The sequence below is a fragment of the Nicotiana tabacum genome, chromosome 6 (genome assembly GCF_000715075.1).
Source record: "Nicotiana tabacum cultivar K326 chromosome 6, ASM71507v2, whole genome shotgun sequence".
Taxonomy (NCBI): Eukaryota; Viridiplantae; Streptophyta; class Magnoliopsida; order Solanales; family Solanaceae; genus Nicotiana; species Nicotiana tabacum.
In genome coordinates, this window is record NC_134085.1 from 194,948,552 (window position 1) to 194,976,250 (window position 27,699).

Genomic DNA, 27,699 nt, shown 5'->3' on the forward strand with positions numbered 1-27,699 from the left:
GGCATTGTATGCATGTAGCTGATTTCTGTGTTTCTTTTCCACATGGTCAATATTTTCTATATATTAGCTATGGAATACTAAAGATCATAGTTTGTCTTAACAAACTCACTTGAACACTTGAAGGGTGTGTGAAACTATGTATATCATTTGGAGGAGTGAGGAAACAGATCCCTTTGATAGATACTGGATTCCTAAGACGCCCATGAAGGTGTGCTTTTTTGCATGGCTAGCAGCAAGGGGAGTGATTTTGACTGCTGAGAATCTTCGAATGAGGGGAATTACACTTGTTAGTTGGTGTTATATGTTTAAAAGCTTAGGGGAAGAAGTTGATCATCTTTTGTTGCATTGCCATGTGTCCTCGGCTTTGTGGAGGGCTATCCTAAACCTTTTTGGTGTTCAATGGATGATGCCAAGCACTGTTAAGAAAATGCTATATAGCTGGGCCAATTTTCATAGAAGAAGAAAGCAAAAGGCGTGGAAGTTCGCCCCGTTAGCTCTCATGTAGATAGTTTGGGGGGAGAGAAATAAGAGAGCTTTTGAGAGGATTGAGTCTCCTTTTTCACATCTTAAGAATAGTCTTTTATCTTTGATCGCTTTTGGTGCACTCATATAGCCCCCATTTGTATAGAAGATTGGGCGTCTTTTGTAGAAAATCATGTTCTGATGTAATTCTCTACTTTTTGGTATACTTCTTGTATATGGGAGTTCTCTCCCTTTTGATTAATACAATTTACCTTATCAAAAAATAACCTCTCTACCTTAGGGTAGGGGTAAGGTCTGTGTACATACTACCCTCTCCAGACCCCACTTATGGGATTATACTAGGTTGTTGTTGTTGTTACAACAAATAGTAGATATGAACCCATAATTTTAAAAATATAATGGGTTCAATGCTAAAAATCTTAGAGATTGAACCCATAGGTAATTAGTATCTGGTTGAATAGTAAAATTGCGCCAAGCTGGGACACCTCTTGTTTTCCCAAAAAAGGACATTGACCTCCGATAGGGTGGTGATCTAAATATTGTCTTAGGTATTGATGCTGCAATGGATGCTTCTGTACCCATTCAGTTCTAAAATCTTCACCTTCATTAATTAAGTTGTCATGTTTCAACTAGCTGGGAAATTCTTTGCTTCTGCTGTTATTATAGCATACTTTCTAAACCAAACACTAAAATTGATATTATTTTGAGGGTTGTTGGTGGAAGTTTAAGAGATCTTTTTGGACTTTCAGATATGATTGATGCCATTGTAAATACACTAGTGATAGATATTGCTATAATGGCCCCGCCAAAATTGTTGTTCCGATTGACGGCATGTCTATCGATAATAGCAATTTGGAGCTTACGCCACAGGGAAGCACATAGTAACTGAAGTAAAGGCTAATGGCTTAATGAACCATTAAATGTTAGGAAAATTTGATCTATTTGTGGTTGTATACATTCATCCACTTTTCAAGGTTAACCAAAATTATTGAGAAGAACCTAATTCCCATTTAGAATCAGAAGTTTGAGTTAATTGCAGAACACAAAGAGATCCAATCTCTCATCTTGGAGGTCTTCATAATGACATTGGGCAAGACCATCGAATGGATGTCGCTAAGTTGCCTTTGAATGAGCTAGCAGCAGAGCCTGGTACGGATTGAATTAAAATTACTGCCAAAACTTGATATGCTCAAAACCTGCAAGTGTTGATTAGTTCTGTGAACTAGAAAGGAATCTTTTGAACCTAGGTTGCTAGAAAACAGAAGATAATATACTTCCCATTGAAATTTATTGGGGCTCCAGATTGATTTAACTTTTAGAAAAAAGAAACATTCTTATCGTTCACTGTTTATTCATTTGACCTAGCAATCAAGGAGACAATTTTATTTGTTGTTTATTTCTCTATGTCATATTTATGGGAAGTCTGGTTTAATTTTATATGGTGCATTGATGTAGTTTTGTTGAGGCAGTGAATCGTAAGCATACAAGTCCTCTGGAAATTTGTGTTGGTGATGTTCATGATATATAACGTTACGCTGTGACAGATCATCTGCCTCGTGGCTTGCTTGATTGCCTGCTTCCAGGACCTATAACGTTAATCAAAGTAGCTTATTGTATGTTATGTCCAACAAATGTGGCAGGGATGGCTATCCTTATTCAAGATCTGTTCGGATCACAAAGTTAATGTCACGATCCGGATTTTCCAACCTTGGGAGTCATGATGGCGCCTACTAATGTGAGCTAGGCATGCCAATCCTTTAAACTAATTACTTCATTATTCAATTAATTCTTTCTAACAAACATAAAGCAATAACTTATAAACACAGGAATATTTAATTAAGCGGAAGAAAAATAATAAAATATCTAAATCTGTAGCTATTACAACTACTTAAGCCTTAATTACCCAAAACCTGGTGTCGCAGTGTCACAGACGGTCTAAGACTGCTAAATACAGGGTCCGAGAATAAAAGATACCCTATTTTTGAAGCAAAAAGATGAAACAGTAAATAAGGACAGAGGGAGACGTCAGGGCCTGCGGATGCCTGCAGGTCTACCTTGGGTCTCCGGATGGATTGAAGGAAGCCTCCAAGCTACCGTCCAAAAGCTGCTCCGGGATCTACACATAGTGCAGAGTGTAGTATCAGCACAACCGACCCCATGTGCTGGTAAGTGTCCAGCCTAACCCCGACGAAGTAGTGATGAGGCTAGGACCAAACTACCAAATAAACCTGTGCAGTTCAAAGATATATACAACGAAAAAAATATAGGAATAACCAAATAAAGATGGGAAGGGGAAACATGCTTCGGGGAATAACAAGTAAAACAGAATATCAAGAGAATTATAGGGAACCAAAATCCAACTACTAACAAGGCTAAGGAAAATAAAGGCAGATTTCACTTTCAGTTCACATCTTGTTGCAGGCGTGCAACCCGATCCCATTTCTCATATCTTGTGGCAGACGTGCCACCCGCTCCCATTTCATGTATATTGTGGCAGGTGTGCCACCCGCTCCCATTTCACTTATCTCGTGGTAGGCATACCACCCACTCCCATTTTATTATATCTAGTGGTAGGCTTACCACCCGCTCCCTTTTTCATCATATCTTGTGGTAGGCGTATCACCCGCTCCCATTTCATTTATCTCGTAGTAGGCGTACCACCCGCTCCCATTTCATTTATCTTGTGGTAGGCGTACCACCCGCTCCCTTTTCATTATATCATGTGGTAGACGTAACACCCTCTCCCTTTTCATCTATCTTGTGGTAGGCGTACCACCCGCTCCTTTTTATTTTATCTTGTGGTAGGCGTACCACCCACTCCCTTTTCATCATATCTTGTGGTAGGTGTACCACCTGCTCCCAGTTACAAGCCAACAATAATCACAAGGAATCCCAACAAGGGAACAATAATATCAACAAAAATCCCGGCAAGGGAACAATGATATCTCAACAATATCCCAACAAGGTAACAATAATATCAACAAATATCCCGACAAAGGAACAATGATATCTCAACAATATCCCGGTAAGGGAACGATAATATCAAACAAACGTCCCGGCAAGGGAACAATAATGATAATAATATGTGAGGCACAATAAACCACAACAGAGTCATAACAATTTATAACACAAGACTCACGGGCATGCTTGACACCAACGTATAGATACTCGTCACCATGCTTATACATTGTACTCCACAATTAACACGTAGCAAATAGACACAACTCCTAATCCCTCAAGCTAAGGTTAGACCAAACACTTACCTCGATACCTCAAACACAATTCACAATTCAATTATAGCTTTACCCCTTGATTCCACCACTAATTCGCTCGAATGTAGTCACCAATTACTTAATTACATCAATAAATGCTAAATGAATCGATTTGAATACATGAAAATGAGTTTTCCAAAGTTTTGCCCAAAAAGTCAAAATTGCCCTTGGGACCACATGGTCAAAACCCAAGGTTTGAACCAAAATCCGATTACCCATTCCCCCACGAACCCAAATATATGATTTGTTTTGAAATCAGACCTCAAATCAAGGTCCAAATCTCCAATTTTTTAAAAACTTAGGTTCAACCCAAAACACCCAATTTCCCCCATGAAAATCATTGATTTTGGGTTAAAATCATGTTAAAAGATGCTAATGATTGAAAGAAATGAGTAAAATTTAACTTATAATCGATTTGGAAGAAGAGTTATTCTTGGGAAATCGCCCAAAGGAGTTTGTGTTTTGAAAAGATATGAAAAATGGGTTTAAAATCGTCTAAGTATAAAGTTGTAGATCGCAGGTATGGGAAATGCGAACATGTCACGATCCAATTCCCGAACCCGATCGTGATGGCACATCTCGTGAAGACAAGGTCAGCCAGACCAAAACGAAACACCTTTTTAAGCAGTTAATTATCATAAATAGTAATAAACATAATATAATATCCATAGATTGCGAAAATTTAACGATAACAACAGTGGAAAACATTCCGACATAGCCCAAACCGGGGTGTCGCAAGTCATGATCAACGAAGAAATCCTGATACAAGTCTACTAAACACTAATTCTGATACAATAGTTCTAAAAATGAAAAAGGATAAGATAAGGGAGGCACGGGGTTATGAACGCCAACAGCTACCTCGTAGTCTCCGAATCACTACCTAAACTGGGAGAATCAGTACTCAGGAGCGGACTCTGCGATGCCTGAATCTGCACACATGGTGTAGAGAGTAATGTGAGTACTCTGACTCAGTAAGTAATAATTATAAATAATGGCTGAAAGTATGAAAACACGTAAAGGCACAAAATAATTCCATATCAAGCAGTAAAATTATTTAAAGCAGTAAATCAGTGAAGAAATCAAATGATATTCTTTTTTAAAACAAGTAAAACAGGTAATTTAACAGGTAAATAACAAGTAGAAATTCACCCCTCGGGCACAGTATCAATCGATCAGAACAGTATCAGTCCCTCGGGCTCACTCTCAGATTATAATGGGTACCCGCGCTCACTGTGGGTGTGCAGACTCCGGAGGGGCCCCTTACGGCCCAAGCGTTATATCAAGCCACCTCATGGCATCATCACTCGACACTCAGCCTCACATCACTCGGCACTCGTCCTCACATCACTCAAGCCACCTCGTGGCATATAAAGTATCTCAGGCCCTAGGACTTATATCACTCAGCATATCCTCATATATGGCCCTCGGCCTCACTCAGTCCAAAAATCATCACAAGCCCCTTGGGAATTAGTAAAACAGTAGTTCTTAGCCCAAAACATGATGTAGAAATATCATTTAAGTTTCAAATCTGAGTAAAAGTTGTTGAGTTTGTAAAACAGTAGATATCCACAGGACTGAGTTCAAATAATAAGTCAAGCAGTGAGGAAATAGTGATAAAAATCCCCGAAGGGTTCAAATAGTTGGCAAAGAAGCCCAAATATGGCAATCAGCACAAACCATGATGATAACAAATGAATTTCAATCAAATACGCGGTAATATCATCAATCAGGACGGACCAAGTCACAATCCCCAGTAGTAAAAGACCCCACACTCATCATCCAGTGCGTATCTTGCCTCAATATAGCACTACGATGTGCAATCCGGAGTTTCAAACCCTCAGGATATCATTTACAATCATTACTCACCTCAAACCGGCTAAATCTCAGAACGAATACGTCACAATATGCTAAGGGAACAAAGCCCAGCGAAAACATTCGAAAAATATCAAAAATCCCAAAATTAGCAAAACCCGAGCCCCGTGACCACGTCTCGGAATCGGGTAAAATTTATATTTTCGTAATCCTCATACCCTCACGAGTCTTACCATACCAAAATTATCCAATTCCGATATCATTTGGTCCTTCAAATCATCATTTTACATTTTTGAAAGGTTTCACAATTTTCTTCCCAAATTCCATCCCAAATCATGAATCAAATGATGAATTTAGTGATAGATTCATGTATTCTAGTCAAATCTGAGTTAAAATCACTTACCCCGATAAATTTCTTGAAAAACTTTCAAAATATCGCTAAAATCCGAGCTCTCTAGGTCAAAATATTAAATAAAATCCAAAACCTCGTATTTATAGAGTACCCCTCAGATTTCAGCCTCTGCGGGCCGCACCAAATCGACCGCGGTCCGCACAAGCCAGTGCGGTCCGCGCAAAAACAACCGCGGCCACACAGGCCTTCCTCTACAGTGACAGGCTTTAGTATTTTGGCTATAACTCTTTCTATAGATGTCCAAAGTGCGATATCTTTACCTTTCTGAAAACTATACACGAAGGGATACAACTTTTGTTTTTGAATCATCTCGAAATTTCTTTTAGATAAAACGATATGAGCTTCCGAAGTAGGACCAGCGAATCGTTCCCCACCGCGGCCGCACACCATTTTGTGCGGTCCGCATGACACCTACCGCGGCCGCAATTCTTTTTGTGTGGTCCGCACAGCACATACCGCGGCCACACTTCTTTTTGTGTGGACCGCGCGGGTGGTTTTTGAGGCCTGCAACCCTCCTGGACCTGCTACAGCTATGATTTTCGGCCTAAAACATCCCGGAACCTACTCGGGACCCCCGAAACTTCAAACTAATTGTACCAACACATCCCATGACATCGTTCAAACTTGTTCAACACTTCGGAATGCTTACAACAACATCAAATCACCAATTTAACATAGGATTCGAGCCTATGAACTCCAAGAACTCTTGAATTATGCTTTCGATCAAAAAGTCTATCAAAACTCGTCCGAATGACCGAAAATTTTGCACACACATCCCAAATGATACAATGAAGATATTGTCACACTCGGAATTCCATTCCGACCCCTATGTCAAAATCTCGCCTATCAACCGGAATCGCCAAAATATCAACTTCGCCAATTTAAGCCTAAATCTTCTCTACAACTCCAAAATCCATTCTGATCGCGCTCCTAAGTCACAAATCACCTCCCGAAGCTAACTGAACCATCGGAACTCACAACCGAGCCCTCTAACTAATAAGTCAACATCTGGTTGACTTTTCTAACTTAAACCTTCTTAAAAGAGACTAAGTGTCTCATTTCTTACCAAAACCTCACCAAACACAAACCAATCAACTCAACCACATAAAACACGGATAACGAAGCATAAAGAAGCAGAAATGGCGGAAACGGAGCGGTAACTCATGAGACGACTGACCGGGTCGTCACATACTCCCCAACTTAAACAAACGTTCATCCTCAAACGAGTCAAGAAATATACCTGAAGCCTCAAACAGGTGAGGGTATCTGCTCCGCATCTCCCGCTCGGCCTCCCAGGTAGCCTCCTCCATGGGCCGACCTTTCCACTGCACATTCACTGAAGCTATATTCTTTGACCTCAACTTCCGAACCTGACGACCCAAAATAGTTATTGGCTCCACATCATAGGTCAAATCATCATCCAATTGAACTGTGCTGAAGTCCAAAACATAAGACGGATCCCCAATATACTTCCGGAGCATAGAAACATGAAATACCGGATACACATTCGACAGGCTGGGTGGCAAAGCAAGCTCATAACCACCTCCCAAATCCTCCGAAGCACCTTAAAAGGCCCAATGAACCGCAGACTCAACTTCCCTTTCTTCCCAAACCTCATAAAACCCTTCATGGGCGAAACCTTCAGTAAGACCTTCTCACCGACCATGTAGGACACATCTCAAACCTTCTGGTCCGCTTAACTCTTCTGACGCGACTGCGTTATACGAAGCCTCTCCTCAATCACCTTCACTTTCTCTAAGGCATCCTGAACCAAATTTGTCCCCAATAGTCTAGCCTCACCGGGCTCGAACAAACCAACTGGAGATGTACACCGCCTCCCATACAAAGCCTCATACGGAGCCATCTGAATACTCGACCGGTAGCTGTTGTTGTAAGCAAACTCTCCAAGTGGTAGAAACTCATCCCATGAACCTCCAAGGTCAATAACACAAGCACACAACATATCCTCCAATATCTGAATCGTACGCTCGGACTGTCCATCTGTCTGAGGATGAAAAGTTGTGCTCAACTCCACCTGAGTACCCAACTCTCGCTGAATAGATTTCCAAAGTTAGGAAGTAAACTGAGTACCTCTATCTGAGATGATGGAAACCAGAACACCATGCAACCGGACAATCTCCCGGATATAAATCCCTGCCAATCGCTCTGAACAATATGTAGTACACACAGGGATGAAGTGCGCGGACTTGGTCAGCCGATCCACAGTCACCCAAATAGCATCAAACTTCTTCAAAGTCCGAGGAAATCCAACCACAAAGTCCATAGTGATCCTCTCCCACTTCCACTCGGGAATAACCATCTGCTGAAGCAAGCCACCCGGTCTCTGATACTCATATTTTACCTGCTGGCAGTTGAGACACTGAGATACATATCCCACAATATCTTTCTTCATTCTTCTCCACTAATAGTGCTGCCTCAAATACTGGTACATCTTCGCGGTACCCGGATGGATAGAATACCACGAGCTATGGGCCTCCTCCAGAATCAACTCTCTAAGCCCATCCACATTGGGCACACAAATCCATCCCTACATCCTCAACACACCATCATCACTGATGGTCACATCTCTGGCATCATCATGCTGAACTTTATCCTTAAGGACAAGCAAATGCGGATCATCATACTGGTGCTCTCTGATGCGATCATCTAAGGAAGACCGAGAAACCACACATGCCAACACCCGACTAGGCTCCGAAATATTCAATCTCATGAACCGACTGGCCAAGGCCTGAACATCAACTGCAAGGGGTCTCTCCCCAACTAGAATAAATGCCAAACTCTCCATGCTCACTACCTTTCGGCTCAACGCATCGGCCACCACATTGACCTTTCCCGGATGGTACAATATAGTGATATCATAATCCTTAAGCAATTCCAACCATCTCCGCTGCCTTAAATTAAGATCCTTTTACTTGAACAAATACTGAATACTGTGATGATCGGTGAATACCTCACAAGATACACCATACAAATAATGCCTCCAAATCTTCAATGCATGAACTATGGCAGCCAACTCCAAATCATGAACATGGTAGTTCTTCTTATGGGGCTTCAACTGACAAGAAGCATAAGCAATAACTCTACCCTCCTACATCAATACACAACCAATCCCAACTCTTGAAGCATCATAATACACGGTATATGAACCTGAAGCTGATGGCAAAACCAATACTGGAGTTGTGGTCAAGGCTATCTTGAGTTTCTAAAAGCTCTCCTCACACTCGTCCGACCATACAAATGGAACACCCTTCTAAGTCAACTTGGTCAAGGGTGATGCGATAGATGAGAATCTCTGAACAAACCGGCGATAATAGCCTGCCAACCAAAGAAAGTTACAAATCTCTGTGGCTGAGGACGGTCTAGGCCAACTCTGAATTGCCTTATCTTCTTCGGATCAACCTGAATACCCTTGCTAGACACCACGTGCCCCAAGAAAGCCATTGAACTGAGCCAAAACTCACACTTGGAGAATTTTGCATAAAGCTTCTCCTCCCTCAATCTCTACAATACAACTCTCAAATGCTCTGCGTGCTCCTCCTGACTACGTGAGTACATCAGAATATCATCAATGAATACAATAACGAATGAATCCAGATAAGGTCGAAATACATTGTTCATCAAATACAGGAACGTTGCTGGGGCATTAGTCAGCCCGAAAGAAATGACAAGAAACTCATAGTGACCATATATAGTCCTGAAAGCAGTCTTAAGAATATCTGAATCCCTGATCTTCAACTGGTGATAGCCTGAACAGAGATCAATCTTAGAGAACACCCTCGCTCCCTGAAGCTGATCAAATAAATTATCAATGCGAGGCATAGGATACTTGTTCTTAATTTTTACTTTGTTCAATTGCCTATAATCAATGCACATTCTCATCGTGCCATCCATCTTCTTCACAAGCAAAACTGGTGCACCCTAAGGTGACACACTAGGCCGAATGAACCCCTTATCTAGGAGTTCCTAAAGTTGTTCTTTCAATTCCTTCAACTCTGCTGGTGCCATACGATATGGCGGAATAGAAATGGGCTGAGTGCCCAGCACTAGGTCAATACTAAAATCAATATCCCTATCTGGTGGCATGCCCGATAGGTCTGCAGGAAACACATCGGGAAAATCCCTCACAACTGGGATAGAATCGATACTAGGAGTCTCAGCTCCAACATCCCTCACAAACGCTAGATATGAAAGACAACCCTTCCCAACCATACGTTGGGCCTTCAAGAAAGATATCACTCTACTAGGAACATAACCAGTCACACCACGCCACTCGATCTGTGGTACACCCCGGCATAGCCAAAGTGACTGTCTTAGCATGACAGTCTAGAATAGCACGACACGGAGATAGCCAATCCATGCCCAAAATGACATCAAAATCCACCATGCTCAATAGCAATAGATCTACTCGGGTCTTCAAACCCCTAATAGTCACCACACATGACCAGTACACACGGTCTATAACAACAGTATAGCCCACTAGGGTAGATACATGAACAAGTAAAGCAAGAAACTCATGGGGCGTACCCAAATAACGAGCAAAGTATGATGACACATAAGAAAAGGTGGAACTGAGATCAAATTATGCAGAGGCATCTCTGTGGTAGACTGAAACAATACCTGTAATGACAGCATCTGAAGCAATAGCATCTGGTCAGCCTGGAAGTGCATAGAAATGGGCCTGACCGCCCCCTGATCGACCTCCCCCTCTAGGGAGACCCCTGGCTACCTGACCTCCACCCCTAGCTAGCTGGGCGGGTGGTGAGGTAACTGGAGCAGAAGTCGAGGGCTGACCCTTCTGCTGAGATGAACTAGCAATACGAAGAGGACACTGCATCCACACATATCCATACTCAAAATGACTCCCAGGTGCTGGAGAAGGGGAATGAAGGGAACCCCTTGCACCGGAGTGACCAGCTGATGCACTCGGTATAAAAGAACCCTGAGCTGATGGGGCACGAGATGAACTCTGGGCTGGAAGGGCACTAAGTGATTACTGGTCCTGCTAAGTACCATGATAACCATGACCCGAAGATGCCCCACGATAACCTGGGCGAGCTGACTGAGCAGGCCTGAAAGAACGACCTCTACCATACTGAAAGTGGCCCCTCGAAGGAGCACCACTATAACTGCCAGATCCTCGAGGCCTCTTGGCCTCCCTCTCCTCTCGATCCTGACGGCAAACCGTCTCAATCTTGCAAGCGATATCGACGACCTCCTTGAACGTAGCACCCAACACCCTCTCTTGGGTCATAAGAATACGGGGATAATAGTTAAGGCCATCAACAAATCTCCTGATCTTCTCACGATCTGTCGAAACCATCCAAATGGCATGACGATCCAACTCAGAAAACCTCGACTCATACTGTGACACAGTCATATCCCCCTGTTCCAACCACTCAAACTATCTATACAGCTCCTCTCTACGGGACTACGGTACATACTTCTCCAAGAAAATAGTGGAGAACTCATGCCAAGTAAGGGGCGCTACTCCAACCGGCCTACGCCTCTCATACGCCTCCCACCAAGTGAAGGCAACCCCAGTAAACTGAAAGGTGGTAAATGTCACACCACTAGTTTCAAGAATCCCTACTGTACGGAGCATCCGCTGACACTTATCAAGAAAACCCTGGGCAGTCTCGCCCTCAGCACCACTGAATGACGGAGGATATAGTCTACCAAACCTCTCAAAACGATGTTGCTCATCATCTGGCATAACTGGCACAACAAACTCCTGAGCTGGTGCAACCGGCTGAGCTGGAGGTGCCCCTAGTGTCTGTAGTCCCTGCATTACCTGCTCAGGTGTACGAGTAGTAGGGGTCTAATTGCCTCCCCCTGCCTATGAAGTAGCTACTACTGTAGTGGCTGAAACTGCCTGAGCCAGGCCAGTGCAAACTGATAAGATCTGGGCCAAGGCCTCCTAAAGACCCGAAATCACGATGGGCATAGCTGGTGCCTGAACTGGTGCTGCTGGAGCATCCATAGCTGGAGCCTGATCCGGAGCTAGGGCAGTTGGTGGATCTACAACCCATATCCACATGTGTTAGTTCATGCCATATATTAGTTAACATAAATCCAAGAAGGAATAATCTTTGAGATGATAAGAAGTCAATCCTATTGGTCTTAAGTGATACAAGAGTGTATAAGGGTGATTAACAAGTATTAGAAGTTAAATGAATCAAGGTTGTTGTAACTCATATTTTTAGGTAATCTAGCGGTGCTTAATACACTCAAGAGTTAATTTATTAAGGTATTTTAACCATATAATATCCGTATCATAAGTCTTGAAGTCAAACGAGTTATGAAACAAAAGTCGACAAAAGTTGTCGCAACTTAGGTTCATAATTTTACTTAAATATTAGGTCAAATGTTTCTAATCTTTTCTCCTAATTTACAAGTAATTACGGGGTGATCTACCAACCAAATTAAAGATATATGAGTCTAGTTTCCAACTCATTAAACCGTTCATCGATACGATCTCGGAGTATAGAGATATTCGCATTTTCGCGAGACTGCACCAAGCACCTCTCTATGGGGCCCACTAAGGCGGTTTAAGATATTTGGACCTATATAGGATGCCTCCAACCCGTTTTAAGTCATTTATTCTCACTATTTTCAGACCTTAGAACCCTAGGAACATCCTCTCAAGGTTCTCTCAAGATTCAAGACCCAAAAAGGGCAAACAACACAAATCAAGTGTCGGGAATTCCGTGGCGCTAGTAAGTCTCTTGTTCTTCTTGTTGTTGCTAATTTTTGTGTCGTTCCAGCTCGTGTGGGAAGTTTTTTAAAGGGTTTATGTTCTGTAAATACTCCCTCATGTTCTTAATATCAATCCTAGGTGATTTCAAGCCTTTTAAAGTGATTCTAGTGCCGAAAAATACTAATTGATCGCTAGTTTCGCTTTTTTGTTGTTGTGGCAGCATTGGAGGGATATTTCATGGAAATTTAAGGTCAAATTGGAGTTGTTATTTCTGTATAAAGGTAAGTAACCTTTTACTCTATATGTATTTAAGATTATCCAAGTTGCGGCTAAGCCATTGAAGCTAGAACTTGTCAAATATATATCGAAAGGCTTGGTAGTAATGTTATTATTTTGTGGACTGTTTTGCGTTGTTGTTGTGCTGCATATTTTACTACTGTTTTGTGGAGTTTTGGAGGAGGAAGGGTGTGGATAAACACCATATATATGTAGGTTATGGGCTGATAGTTATTCGTAACATTTCCAGGTTGTTTGACACGACTACGGTGGTCGTCGTATGTATGGAGTGATTAGGCTGTGTGTGGACTATTTTGGGAGGCTCAATATGTTTATTATTGATGTTGTTTGGGCTGTTTTGTGACTACTTTGAATGGTGTGAGGTCATATATATAGTGGATAGTATCGTTTCTCTTATTGTAGACTAAGGAGTTTTGACAATTGCATAGCTTGATATTGGGGAAGTATATACAAGGTATGTGAGGCTATCCCTTTCCTTCTTTTGCACGACTCCGATTGTACATAATGTAATGAACGAGCTTCCAAGATACTCTACTCTTAGAAGCTAGCAGTACTTACATTGTTTTCCCTCTTATGGAACAATTGATGTTAATGTTGCTTCTCTTATTCTTATGTTATCAATGTTGTTGGTACTTCCTGATTCTTATAAGGTTCATAGTGAAGAGTTAGTCCTAATAACGTGTACAGAGGATACCGACCTTACGTCACTCCGAAAGGTTTAGAATGTGATTCCATGAGTCGAGCATGCATTATATATATGTATCTATTTTACTCTACCGAGCCACACTATAGTTGGCCGGGTACGGCACCTATTGTGCAACCACTGATCAGTTGGGTTTTACCGAGCTCCACGTGGCCGGGTACGATTCTACCGAGCCTTATGATGGCCGGGTACGATATGATGATGATGATGCCCACAGAGGCGAATGTTTTAAGGGTTTATGTATTTATACATATGTATCATGCATTTCATGTAAGTAGCCCTCAGAGGTACTAAGATGTTACTGGTTGTATATTCTCTATCCTTGCTTACATTACTGATCGTATTTATGGTTCCCTGCCTTACATACTCAGTACTTTATTCTTACTGACGTCCTTTTATTTGTGGACGCTGCATGTCGTGCTGCAAGTCCTGATAGACAGGCAGGTACAGCTCCCCCACCACAGTAGGCTGTCCAGTTCAGCGGTGATTGGCGAGATCCCTTCTCCGGACTTGCCTTGGTCTTGGTATGCATTTTTGTTATAGACATTATGGGTATGTCGGGGCCCTGTTCCGGCTATGTTGCAGCACTTATGTTCCTTTAGAGGCTCATAGATAGGTGTCGACTCATGTATAGTTTGGCATGCCTTGTCAGCTAGATTTTGTTGTATAGTCTTTCATAGTAGCGTGGTAGCTCATACCTTATATGTAGTTTCTTGATTGTCTGGTCATCCCCTGCTATGTATGTTCATGCCGTCATATTTTATTGCTGGTTGTCCATGATCCAGGTCTACCATTTATATTGATCTCGTCAGCCCTAAAAGATAATAATGAAGGTTAGATGAAATGTACGTTGGTGCTCGGCAAGTGTGGTCGGGTGCTAGTCATGGCCCTCCAGTTTGGGTCGTGACAAACTTGGTATCAGAGCAAGTCTGTCCTAGGGGTTGTCTATGAGCCGTGTCTAGTAGAGTCTTGATTATGGATGTGTAGCGCGCCACATTTATAATCAGGAGGCTACATGACATCTAGGGTTGTTACCTTCTTCCTGAATCTAGATCGTGTGTAGAGTTGAGTCGTAAGTGTTCTTCTCTAATATTCACCTTGTTTTTTTTAGTGATGCCTTTGACTAGGAAGCAAACGATTAGTAGACAACTTGATACAGCAGCGGGAGAGGGTACCAGTCAGGTGCCCCAAGTCAGAGCAGGACAAAGTGAGACTCAGAGTGAGATGCCCTCTCATACCTCATCTACTCCATCTCCTCCAGAGGATATTAGAAGGAACCCAGCGCCTCCAGTTCCTCCGTCTGGCACTCCAAACCAGGATATACGGAGTGCTTTGCAGTTATTAACTAACTTGGTAGCTGCTCAGAGGCAGAATATAGGTGCTGCTGAGAAACCAGTTAGTACAAGAGTTCGTGATTTTATTAATTTAGACCCTCCAGTGTTTATCGGATCAGACCCCAATGAGGACCCACAGACTTTTATTGACCAGGTTCATCGTACACTTCGGGTTATGCATGTTAGTGATACAGAGGCAGTAGAGTTGGCTTCTTATCGGCTACGGGATTTAGCGGTTCTCTGGTATGGTAGTTGGGAGAGATCCAGGGGTCCGAACGCTCCTCCAGCTGTGTGGAAGAAATTTTCTGAGGCCTTTCTTCGTCACTACTTGCCAGTTGAGATACGACGAGCTAGAGCTGATAAGTTCTTGAACCTTAGACAAGGTAATATGAGTGTGCGAGAGTACAATATGCAGTTTGATTCTTTGGCAAGGTATGCTCCCCATATAGTAGCCGAGATGAGTGATAGGGTGCATATGTTCGTGAATGGGTTGGGACCATATCTGATAAATGAGTGTACGATAGCCTCTTTGGTGGAGGGCATGGATATTTCTGTATTCAAGCTTATGCCCAGACCCTAGAGGATCGTAAGCGCCAGCAGAGGGCAGTTAGGGAGCAAGATAGGGGCCAGCATAAGAGGGCGAGATTTGCAGGGTATTCTGATGACTTCAGAGGCAGCATCAGGCCACAGTTTTCGAGGAGTTCGGTGCCACCTGTAGCTAGTGCTCCTCCACAGTTTCAGAGGCCTCGATATGATCGATCCTATTCTGGTCTAGGTCAGAGTTCGCGGGCATCTGGCTCGCAACATCACAGGGATACTAGTCAGATGAGACCCCCAACACCACATTGTGATCAGTGCGGCAAGGCCCACTTTGGACTGTGTCGTCGAGGTTCTGATGCATGCTATTCGTGCGGATAGCCTGGCCATATGATGCGGGATTGTCCTAATAGAGGAGGTGATGGTATGGCTCAGCCGACTAGATCTGTGTCTGGTTCTTCCTCATTAGTTCGACCTCCAATACGGGGTTTTCAGCAGTCGACAGGTCGTGGTAGGGGTAGAGGTGCAGTGCCGAGTTCGAGTGGTGCTCAAAATCGAACCTATGCTCTAGTAGGTCGACAGGATCTCGAGTCGTCTCCAGATGTTGTTACAGGTATTATATATGTGTTTTCTTATGATGTATATGTGCTGATTGGTCCGGGATCTACATTATCATATGTTACCCCCTTTGTGGCTAATAAGTTTGGCATTGAACCTGAATTGATAAGTAAACCCTTTGCGGTATCTACTCTGATAGGAGATTCTGTGATTGCTAGAAGGGTATATAGAGGTTGCACTGTGATGATTTGTAGTCTTCAAACCTCGGAAAATTTATTTGAGTTAGAAATGGTTGATTTTGATGTGATAATGGGAATGGACTGGTTGGCCTCATGCTATGCAAATGTTGACTGTCGTACGAAGATGGTTAGGTTCCAATTTCCGGGTGAACCCGTCATTGAATGGAAAGGGAACATTGCTACACCAAAAGGTAGGTTTATTTACTATCTTAAGGCAAGGAAAATGATCTCAAAAGGTTACATTTATCATCTCGTTCGCGTTAGGAATGCGGAGGCAAAACCGCCTACTTTACAATCAATCCTTGTGGTCAACGAATTCCCAGATGTTTTCCCAGTTGAACTCCCAGGCCTTCCTCTTGAAAGGGAGATTGAGTTTAGCATTGATGTGTTGCCTGGCACTCAACCAATCTCTATTCCTCCCTACAGAATGGCCCCGGCAGAGTTGCGAGAGTTGAAGGTGCAGTTGAAGGACTTGCTGGATAAGGGCTTTATTAGGGCTAGCACTTCACCTTGGGGTGCACCAGCCCTATTCGTGCGGAAGAAAGATGGGTCGTTACGGATGTGTATCGACTATCGACAATTGAATAAGTCTACTACAAAGAACAAGTATCCACTTCCAAGAATTGATGACCTGTTTGACCAACTCCAGGGTGCCAAGTATATCTCCAAGATTGATTTACGTTCAGGGTATCATCAGGTGAGGGTTAGGGAGAAGGATATTCCAAAGACAGCCTTCCGGACAAGATATGGGCACTTTGAGTTCTTGGTGATGTCGTTCGGGCTAACAAATGCCCCAGCAGCTTTTATGGATCTCATGAATACTATATTCAGGCCCTATCTTGATGTGTTCGTGATTGTATTCATTGATGACATTCTAGTGTATTCTCGTTCGGAGGCGGAACATGTGGCCACTTGCGGATAATATTACAGATGCTTCAGGATCGTAAGTTATATGCTAAGCTCTCCAAATGTGAATTCTGGCTGAACTCAGTAGCATTCCTTGGCCATGTGATATCTGATGAGGGTATTAGTGTCGACACTCAGAAGATCGATGCAGTAAAGAATTGGCCGAGACCTACAACACCATCAGAAGTCCGCAGCTTCCTAGGGCTAGCAGGATATTATAGGCGGTTTCTAGAAGGATTTTCCTCTATATCATCACCATTGACTAAGTTAACACAGAAAGCTACCAAATTCCAGTGGTTTGACACTTGTGAACGTGGTTTTCAGGAGCTGAAGAATCGATTGACATCCGCACCAGTGCTCACTCTTCCTGAAGGAACAAAAGGTTATGTGGTATATTGCGATGCATAAGGTATAGGTTTGGGGTGCGTATTGATGAAGCGTGGGAATGTGATTGCTTATGCATCAAGACAATTGAAGAAGCATGAAAAGAATTATCCAACCCATGATTTGGAATTGGCTGCAGTAATATATGCTTTGAAGATATGGCGGCACTACTTATAAGGCGTCCATGATGACATCTACACAGATCACAAGAGTTTATAATACATCTTCAAGCAGAAAGAGTTGAATTTGAGGCAGCGTAGGTGGCTTGAATTTTTGAAAGACTACGACGTCGAGATATTGTATCATCCCGGTAAAGCCAATGTTGTGGCAGACGATCTCAGCCGTAAATCAATGGGAAGCTTAGTACATATTGAGGCAGGTAGATGGGGGTTGATTAAAGAGCTTCATCAGCTAGCCAATATGAGAATCAGATTGTTAGACTCTGATGACGGAGGTGTTACTGTACAGAATACATCAGAATCATCTTTGGTAGCCGAGGTAAAAGCACGACAATATGACGATCCTATCTTAGTACGATTAAGAGAAAGCATTCAACAGTGTAAAAGTATGGCTTTTGGGATTGGAAAAGACGGGTCACTGAGATACCAGAGCCGATTGTGTGTGCCTAATGTGGCAGGGTTGCGAGAGAAGATTATGAATGAGATTCATCAATCCCGATATTCCATCCATCCCGGCTCGACAAAGATGTATCATGATGTCAAGGAGCAGTATTGGTGGGATAATATGAAGAAGTCTATTGCAGAATTTGTAGCCCAGTGTCCCAATTGTCAACAAGTAAAGATAGAACATCAGAAACCCGGTGGATTGCTTCAAAATATAGAGATTCTGACCTGGAAGTGGGAGGTGATTAATATGGACTTCATTATTGGATTACCTCGCTCTTATCATAAGTTTGACTCCATCTGGGTGATAATTGATCGACTTACAAAATGTTCCCATTTTCTTCCAGTGAAGACAACTTACACAACTGAAGATTATGTGAAGTTGTATATCAAGGAGATTGTTAGGCTTCATGGTGTGCCTGTATCTATTATATCAGACCGAGGAACTCAATTTATGGCTAACTTTTGGAGGTCTTTCCAGAAGGGTTTAGTCACACAAGTAAATCTCAGTACTGCATTTCATCCGCAGATTGACGGACAGGCTGAACGTACCATTCAGACACTGGAAGATATGCTACGAGCATGTGTTCTAGATTTTAAGGGGAATTGGGATGATCATCTTTCACTCATAGAATTTGCCTACAATAATGGCCCCATAGAATTTGCCTACCATTCCAGTATTAAAATGGCCCCATACGAGGCACTATACGGGAGGAGATGTAGATCACCAGTTGGATGGTTCGAAGTCGGTGAAACAGAATTATATGGGCCAGATTTGATTCACCAAGCTATTGAGAAGGTGAAAGTGATACAGGAGCGATTGAGGACGGCACAAAGCAGGCAAAAATCTTATTCTAATGTCCGACGTCGTGATCTAGAGTTTGAGGTTGGTGATTGGGTTTTCCTGAGGATCTCACCAATGAAGGGTATTATGCGTTTTGGGAAGAAAGGTAAGCTGAGTCCAAGGTATATCGGGCCGTATAAAATTCTTCGACGAATTGGACAGGTTACTTATGAGTTAGAATTGCCATCCGAATTGGAATTTGTCCACCCGGTATTCCATGTATCTATGTTGAGAAAATGTATTGGAGACCCTTCTCGAGTCGTCCCTATCAAAGATGTACAAGTTACAGAGGACCTATCATATGAAGAAGTGCCAGTGGCGATATCAGATCGGCAAGTCCGCAAGCTGAGAACAAAAGATGTAACTTCCGTCAAAGTATTGTGGAGGAACAAAAATATGGAAGAAATGACATGGGAAGTAGAAGAGGAGATGAAGTCTAAATACCTTTACTTATTCCAGAATGAAGATAACAAGGATGCTGGTGGAAGACAGGATACATTGGAAGGTGAAACGGCTCTATGAGGTAAGCAATAATTTGAGAATACTCTTCCTTAATACAAAATGGTGATATGTAGATAATGTAAATATGCATAATGCTTTGTGTAGCCTTGTGAAGCCATATGTTGGGCTTAATTACTTGCAAGTTTTGCTAGTGACCATTTTATAGGGGAAAATTGATCGGAAATTTCCATTGGAATCCACGATGATTTAAACTCCCCATAAACCCTTACATTCGAGGACGAATGTTCCTAAGGGGGGAGGGTGTTACAACCCATATCCACATGTGTTAGTTCATGCCATATATTAGTTAACATAAATCCAAGAAGGAATTATCTTTGAGATGATAAGAAGTCAATCATATTGGTCTTAAGTGATACAAGAGTGTATAAGGGTGATTAACAAGTATTAGAAGTTAAATGAATCAAGGTTGATGTAACTCGTATTTTTAGGTAATCTAGCGGTGCTTAATACACTAAGGAGTTCATTTATTAAGGTATTTTAACCATATAATATCCGTATCATAAGTCTTGAAGTCAAACGAGTTATGAAACAAAAGTTGACAAACGTTGTCGCAACTTAGGTTCATAATTTTACTTAAATATTAGGTCAAATGTTTCTAATATTTTCTCCTAATTTACAAGGAATTACGGGGTTATATACCAACCAAATTAAATATCTATGAGTCTAGTTTCCAACTCACTAAACCGTTCATCGATACGATCTCGGAGTAGAGAGATATTCGCGTTTTCGCGAGACTGCGCCAAACACCTCTCTATGGGGCCCACTAAGGCGGTTTAAGATATTTGGACCTATATAGGATTCCTCCAACCCGTTTTAAGTCATTTATTCTCACTATTTTTAAACCATAGAACCCTAGGAACATCCTCTCAAGGTTCTCTCAAGATTCAAGACCCAAAAAGGGCAAACAACACAAATCAAGTGTCGGGAATTCCGTGGCGCTAGTAAGTCTCTTGTTCTTCTTGTTGTTGCTAATTTTTGTGTCGTTCCAGCTCGTGTGGGAAGTTTTTTAAAGGGTTTATGTTCTGTAAATACTCCCTCATGTTCTTAATATCAATCCTAGGTGATTTCAAGCCTTTTAAAGTGATTCTAGTGCCGAAAAATACTAATTGATCGCTAGTTTCGCTTTTTTGTTGTTGTGGCAGCATTGGAGGGATATTTCATGGAAATTTAAGGTCAAATTGGAGTTGTTATTTCTGTATAAAGGTAAGTAACCTTTTACTCTATATGTATTTAAGATTATCCAAGTTGCGGCTAAGCCATTGAAGCTAGAACTTGTCAAATATATATCGAAAGGCTTGGTAGTAATGTTATTATTTTGTGGACTGTTTTGCGTTGTTGTTGTGCTGCATATTTTACTACTGTTTTGTGGAGTTTTGGAGGAGGAAGGGTGTGGATAAACACCATATATATGTAGGTTATGGGCTGATAGTTATTCGTAACATTTCCAGGTTGTTTGACACGACTACGGTGGTCGTCGTATGTATGGAGTGATTAGGCTGTGTGTGGACTATTTTGGGAGGCTCAATATGTTTATTATTGATGTTGTTTGGGCTGTTTTGTGACTACTTTGAATGGTGTGAGGTCATATATATAGTGGATAGTATCGTTTCTCTTATAATAGGTTGTGGTCGATACATAATAGTTATGACGCTTAAATGATAACGATAGTATCATTTCTCTTATTGTAGACTAAGGAGTTTTGACAATTGCATAGCTTGAGATTGGGGCAGTATATACAAGGTATGTGAGGCTATCCCTTTCCTTCTTTTGCACGACTCCGATTGTACATAATGTAATGAACGAGCTTCCAAGATACTCTACTCTTAGAAGCTAGCAGTACTTACATTGTTTTCCCTCTTATGGAACGATTGATGTTAATGTTGCTTCTCTTATTCTTATGTTATCAATGTTGTTGGTACTTCCTGATTCTTATAAAGTTCATAGTGAAGAGTTAGTCCTAATAACGTGTACAAAGGATACCGACCTTACGTCACTCCAAAAGGTTTAGAATGTGATTCCATAAGTCGAGCATGCATTATATATATGTATCTATTTTACTCTACCGAACCACACTATAGTTGGCTGGGTACGACACCTATTGTGCAACCACTGATCAGTTGGGTTTTACCGAGATCCACGTGGCCGGGTACGATTCTACTGAGCTTTATGATGGCCGGGACAATATGATGATGATGATGCCCACAGAGGCGAATGTTTTAAGGGTTTATGTATTTATACATATGTATCATGCATTTCATGTAAGTAGCCCTCAGAGGTACTAAGATGTTACAGGTTGTATATTCTCTATCCTTGCTTACATTACTGATCGTATTTATGGTTCCCTGCCTTACATACTCAGTACATTATTCGTACTAACGTCCTTTTATTTGTGGACGCTGCATGTCGTGCTGCAGGTCCTGATAGACAGGCAGGTGCAGCTCCCCCACCACAGTAGGCTGTCTAGTTCAGCGGTGATTGGCGAGATCCCTTCTTCGGACTTGCCTTGGTCTTGGTATGCATTTTTGTTATAGACATTATGGGTATGTCGGGGCCCTGTTCCGGCTATGTTGCAGCACTTATGTTCCTTTAGAGGCTCATAGACAAGTGTCGACTCATGTATAGTTTGGCATGCCTTGTCGGCTAGTTTTTGTTGTATAGTCTTTCATAGTAGCGTGGTAGCTCATACCTTATATGTAGTTTCTTGATTGTCTGGTCATCCCCTGCTATGTATGTTCATGCCGTCATATTTTATTGCTGGTTGTCCATGATCCAGGTCTACCATTTATATTGATCTCGTCAGCCCTAAAAGATAATAATGAAGGTTAGATGAAATGTACGTTGGTGCTCGGCAAGTGTGGTCGGGTGCTAGTCATGGCCCTCCAGTTTGGGTCGTGACAAACTTGGTATCAGAGCAAGTCTGTCCTAGGGGTTGTCTATGAGCCGTGTCTAGTAGAGTCTTGATTATGGATGTGTAGCGCGCCACATTTATAATCAGGAGGCTACATGACATCTAGGGTTGTTACCTTCTTCCTGAATCTAGATCGTGTGTAGAGTTGAGTCGTAAGTGTTCTTCTCTAATATTCACCTCTTTTTCAGTGATGCCTTCGACTAGGAAGCAAACGATTAGTAGACAACTTGATACAGCAGCGGGAGAGGGTACCAGTCAGGTGCCCCAAGTCAGAGCAGGACAAAGTGAGGCTCAAAGTGAGATGCCCTCTCATACCTCATCTACTCCATCTCCTCCAGAGGATATTAGAAGGCACCCAGCGCCTCCAGTTCCTCCGTCTGGCACTCCAGACCAGGATATGTGGAGTGCTTTGCAGTTATTGACTAGCTTGGTAGCTGCTCAGGCTCAGAGGCAAAATACAGGTGCTGCTGAGAAACCAGTTAGTACAAGAGTTCGTGATTTTATTAATTTAGACCCTCCAGTGTTTACCGGATCAGACCCCAAGGAGGACCCACAGACTTTTATTGACCAGGTTCATCGTACACTTCGGGTTATGCATGTTAGTGATACAGAGGCAGTAGAGTTGGCTTCTTATCGGCTACGGGATTTAGCGGTTCTCTGGTATGATAGTTGGGAGAGATCCAGGGGTCCGAACCCTCCTCCAGCTGTGTGGAAGGAATTTTCTGAGGCCTTTCTTCGTCACTACTTGCCAGTTGAGATACGACGAGCTAGAGCTAATAAGTTCTTGAACCTTAGACAAGGTAATATGAGTGTGCGAGATTACAGTATGCAGTTTGATTCTTTGGCAAGGTATGCTCCCCATATGGTAGCCGAGATGAGTGATAGGGTGCATATGTTCGTGAATGGGTTGGGACCACATCTGATAAATGAGTGTAAGATAGCCTCCTTGGTGGAGGGCATGGATATTTACCTATTCAAGCTTATGCCCAGACCCTAGAGAATCGTAAGTGCCAGCAGAGGGCAGTTAGGGAGCAGGATAGGGGCCAGCATAAGAGGGCGAGATTTGCAGGGTATTCTGATGACTTCAGAGGCAGCATCATGCCACAGTTTTCGAGGAGTTCGGCGCCACCTGTAGCTAGTGCTCCTTCACAGTTTCAGAGGCCTCGATATGATCGATCCTATTCTGGTCTAGGTCAGAGTTCGCGGGCATCTGGCTCGCAACATCACAGGGATACTAGTCAGATGAGACCCCCAACACCACATTGTGATCAGTGCGGCAAGGCCCACTTCGGACTGTGTCGTCGAGGTTCTGATGCGTGCTATTCGTGTAGACAGCCTGGCCATATTATGCGGGATTGTCCTAATAAAGGAGGTGATGGTATGGCTCAGCCGACTGGATCTGTGTCTGGTTCTTCCTCATTAGTTCGACCTCCAGCACGGGGTTTTCAGCAGTCGACAGGTCGTGGTAGGGGTAGAGGTGCAGTGCCGAGTTCGAGTGGTGCTCAAAATCGAACCTATGCTCTAGTAGGTCGACAGGATCTCGAGTCGTCTCCAGATGTTGTTACAGGTATTATATCTGTGTTTTCTTATGATGTATATGCGCTAATTGATCCGGGATCTACATTATCATATGTTACACCCTTTGTGGCTAATAAGTTTGGCATTGAACCTGAATTGATAAGTAAACCCCTCGCGGTATCTACTCCGATAGGAGATTCTGTGATTGCTAGAAGGGTATATAGAGGTTGCACTGTGATGATTTGTAGTCGTCAAACCTCGGCAAATTTATTTGATTTAGAAATGGTTGATTTTGATGTGATAATGGGAATGGACTGGTTGGCCTCATGCTATGCAAATGTTGACTGTCGTACGAAGATGGTTAGGTTCCAATTTCCGGGTGAACCCGTCATTGAATGGAAAGGGAACAGTATTTTGGCCATAACTTTTTCTAAAATGTCCAAATTGCGATATCATTACCTTTTTGGAAACTAGACACGAATGGCTATAACTTTGTTTTTGAATCATCTCGAAATTCCTTGTAGATCAAAAGATATGAGCTTCCGAAGTAGGACCAGCGAATCATTCCCCACCGCGGCCGCACACCATTTTGTGCGGTCCGCATGACACCTACCGCGGCCGCACTTCTTTTTGTGCGGTCCGAAAAGCACATACCGCAGCCACACTTCTTTTTGTGCGGACCGCGCGGGTGGTTTTCGAGGCCTGCAACCCTTCTGGACCTGCTATAGCTATGATTTTCGGCCTAAAACATCCCGAAACCCCCGAAACTTCAAACTAATTGTACCAACACATCCCATGATATCGTTCAAACTTGTTCAACACTTCGGAACGCTTACAACAACATCAAATCACCAATTTAACATAGTATTCAAGACTACGAACTCCAAGAACTCTTAAATTATGCTTTCGATCAAAAAGTCTATCAAATCTCATCCGAAAGACCTAAAACTTTGCACACACATCCCAAATGACACAACGAAGATACTGTCACCCTCGGAATTCCATTTCGACCCCTATGTCAAAATCTCTCCTATCAACCGGAATCGCCAAAATATCAACTTAGCCAATTTAAGCCTAAATCTTCTCTACTACTCCAAAACCCATTCCGATCGCGCTCCTAAGTCACAAATCACCTCCTGAAGCTAACCGAACCATCGGAACTCACATCCGAGCCCTCAACTCATAAGTCAACATCCGGTTGACTTTTCCAACTTAAGCCTTCTTAAAAGAGATAAGTGTCTCATTTCTTACCAAAACCACACCAAACGCAAACCAATCAACTCGACCACATAAAACACGGATAACGAAGCATAAAGAAGTAGAAATGGGGGAAACGGAGCGGTAACTCATGAGACGACTGACCGGGTCGTCATAGAACAAGGGTTCGCAATTGCGAACCCCGACCTCTGCTAAGTTGGGAAATGCAAAACAGGGCTCGCATTTGCGAACCCTTTATAAATGCTGGGCTTTCGCATTTGCGAACAAAATGTCGCATTTGCGACACATAGGCCGCATTTGCGATCACTGGCCAAATGGGAAACTTCGCATTTGCGAAGATAATCTCGCATTTGCGAGAGGGAGCTAGCCTGGGCTTCTTTCGCAAATGAGACAAGCCGCTCGCATTTGCGATATTGCATTTGCGAGCCAATGCGAAGCCTGCAGGCCTGCCATGCACACCTGAAAAACCTGCAATTTTCTAAGTTCAAAATGCACCCCGTGGCCTATCCAAAACTCACCCGAGCCCTCGAGGCTCCAAACCAAATATACACACAACCTCAAAAACATCCCATGGACTTATTCATGTACTCAAATCACCAAAATAACATCATGAACATCGAATTAAACCTCAAGATCAATGAAATTTCTCAAAACTCCTTTAAACATCAAATTTGCATTTAAGGTCTGAATCACGTCAAACGGATTCTGTTTCTTACCAAACTTCATAGAATTATCTTAAATCATACATAAGATATGTACCGGGCGCCGAAACCAAAATACGGGCCTGATACCAACGTGTTCTAATCAAAATTCATTTCCAACCCTTAAAAACAATTTCAGAAAACAATTTTCTTCAAAAATTCATTTCTCGGGCTTGGGGCCTCGGAATTTGATTGCGGGCATACGCCCAAGTCCCATATTTTCCTACGGACCCTTCGGGACCGTCAAATCACGGTTCTGGGTATGTTTACCAAAGTCAAATTAATTAATTTTATAGTCAAAAATTATTATTTTTCATAGATTTTCACATTTAGGCGTTCCGACTATGCGTCTGGAGTGTGCACGCAAATCAAGGTGATGCTAAGAGAGGTTTCTAAGACATCAAAATGCATAATTCATTTCTAAAACAAGTGATGACATTTTGGATCATCACAGTTAAATATCTCAAATTAGTACTACTTTATTTTACATAGTAACTGTATGTAACTTCTCAAGTAAGACACTTGAATAAGGACCAGGAAGAGTCACTCCCCTAGGCAAAATCTGGCTAATGTTAAGTAGTTTTGGAAGCTTTTATCTTTCTATTATGAATCTTCTGTTTCAACGGGTTAATACGGATATTTTGTAGGTGAGTCAAGTATCCTTGAGAAGCCATTAAGCCCCAGATTAGAGAGCATAGGGGTTCGAGTTCCTGACTATAACTTCATCAGGGAAATTGCCCGTATTTCTAGAAGTGCCCTTACACTTACTAGTGCTAACCTCAGTGGACAACCCAGTAGCATAAACATCAAAGATTTTGAGAACCTTTGGGAGCATTGTGCATATGTCTATGATGGAGTTCTTCCAGCTGGGCAAGCAGGATCTACTATGGTGGATCTTACCAAGTTTGAAAAGTACAAGATTCTTAGACCTGGGAGGTAAGCTTCCATTATCTAGGATTGGAACTGTTGTCTGAACTGATCATAACCTTCTAAGAAGGCTTCAAAGGAGTTGACTTTTAAATTAATGAAATTTACTAAAAAATACTTGATGAGTAAGAAGGTGCATGATAATTTTCATATTGTTTGCTAAATTAGTCATAGTCAATTCCCTTTCCCCAATAAATACAATAAGATTAAGAAATACAATATTTGTCATGCCTCCTTTTTTTAATGCTTTCTAGTTCTTGTTTTGTTGGTTGTAGCTATGACTTCGTCCCTTTTTATTCTATTTGCAAATTATTTCTTGTTTGAGGGACAAAATAATATTTTATCCTTTTTTAGCAAAGAGTCTTCACATGGAATATTAGCTATTGGATTTATTTTTTTGCCTTCTAGATTTCTATCTGGGGTAATGCTCTAAATAATGTCCATGACTTGATCAACAGGTCTTTCTGTCCTTCTAGGGTAGGGGTAAGGTAGCGTACATCCTATCCTCTCCAGACCCCACTTGTGGGATTACACTAGGTTGTTGTTGTTGTTGTTGTGTACAACTATGACTGTATTGTCGAAACTTTTCTTGGTGTTTGACCATTGGGACAAGAAAGTCATAAGACTGTTGTGCGTAATTTGATGAATTGCTAATATTATGACAGTCCCAAGGAAGAGACTGTTGCTATCCTTGAAAGACACTTTTTACTGGAAGACGGAACTGGAGATTAGGAAACTATTGTCAAGTTGAAGTTGTTCACCAGAATAATAGGACTTGTGCCT

The 27,699-nt window shown here is 42.2% G+C and overlaps 1 pseudogene; it reads left to right on the forward strand.

Moving 5' to 3' along the window:
* The first annotated feature begins 136 nt into the window (after nucleotides 1–136).
* Nucleotides 137–27,648, forward strand: LOC107761824 (uncharacterized; annotated as a pseudogene).
* The last annotated feature ends 51 nt before the right edge of the window (nucleotides 27,649–27,699 follow it).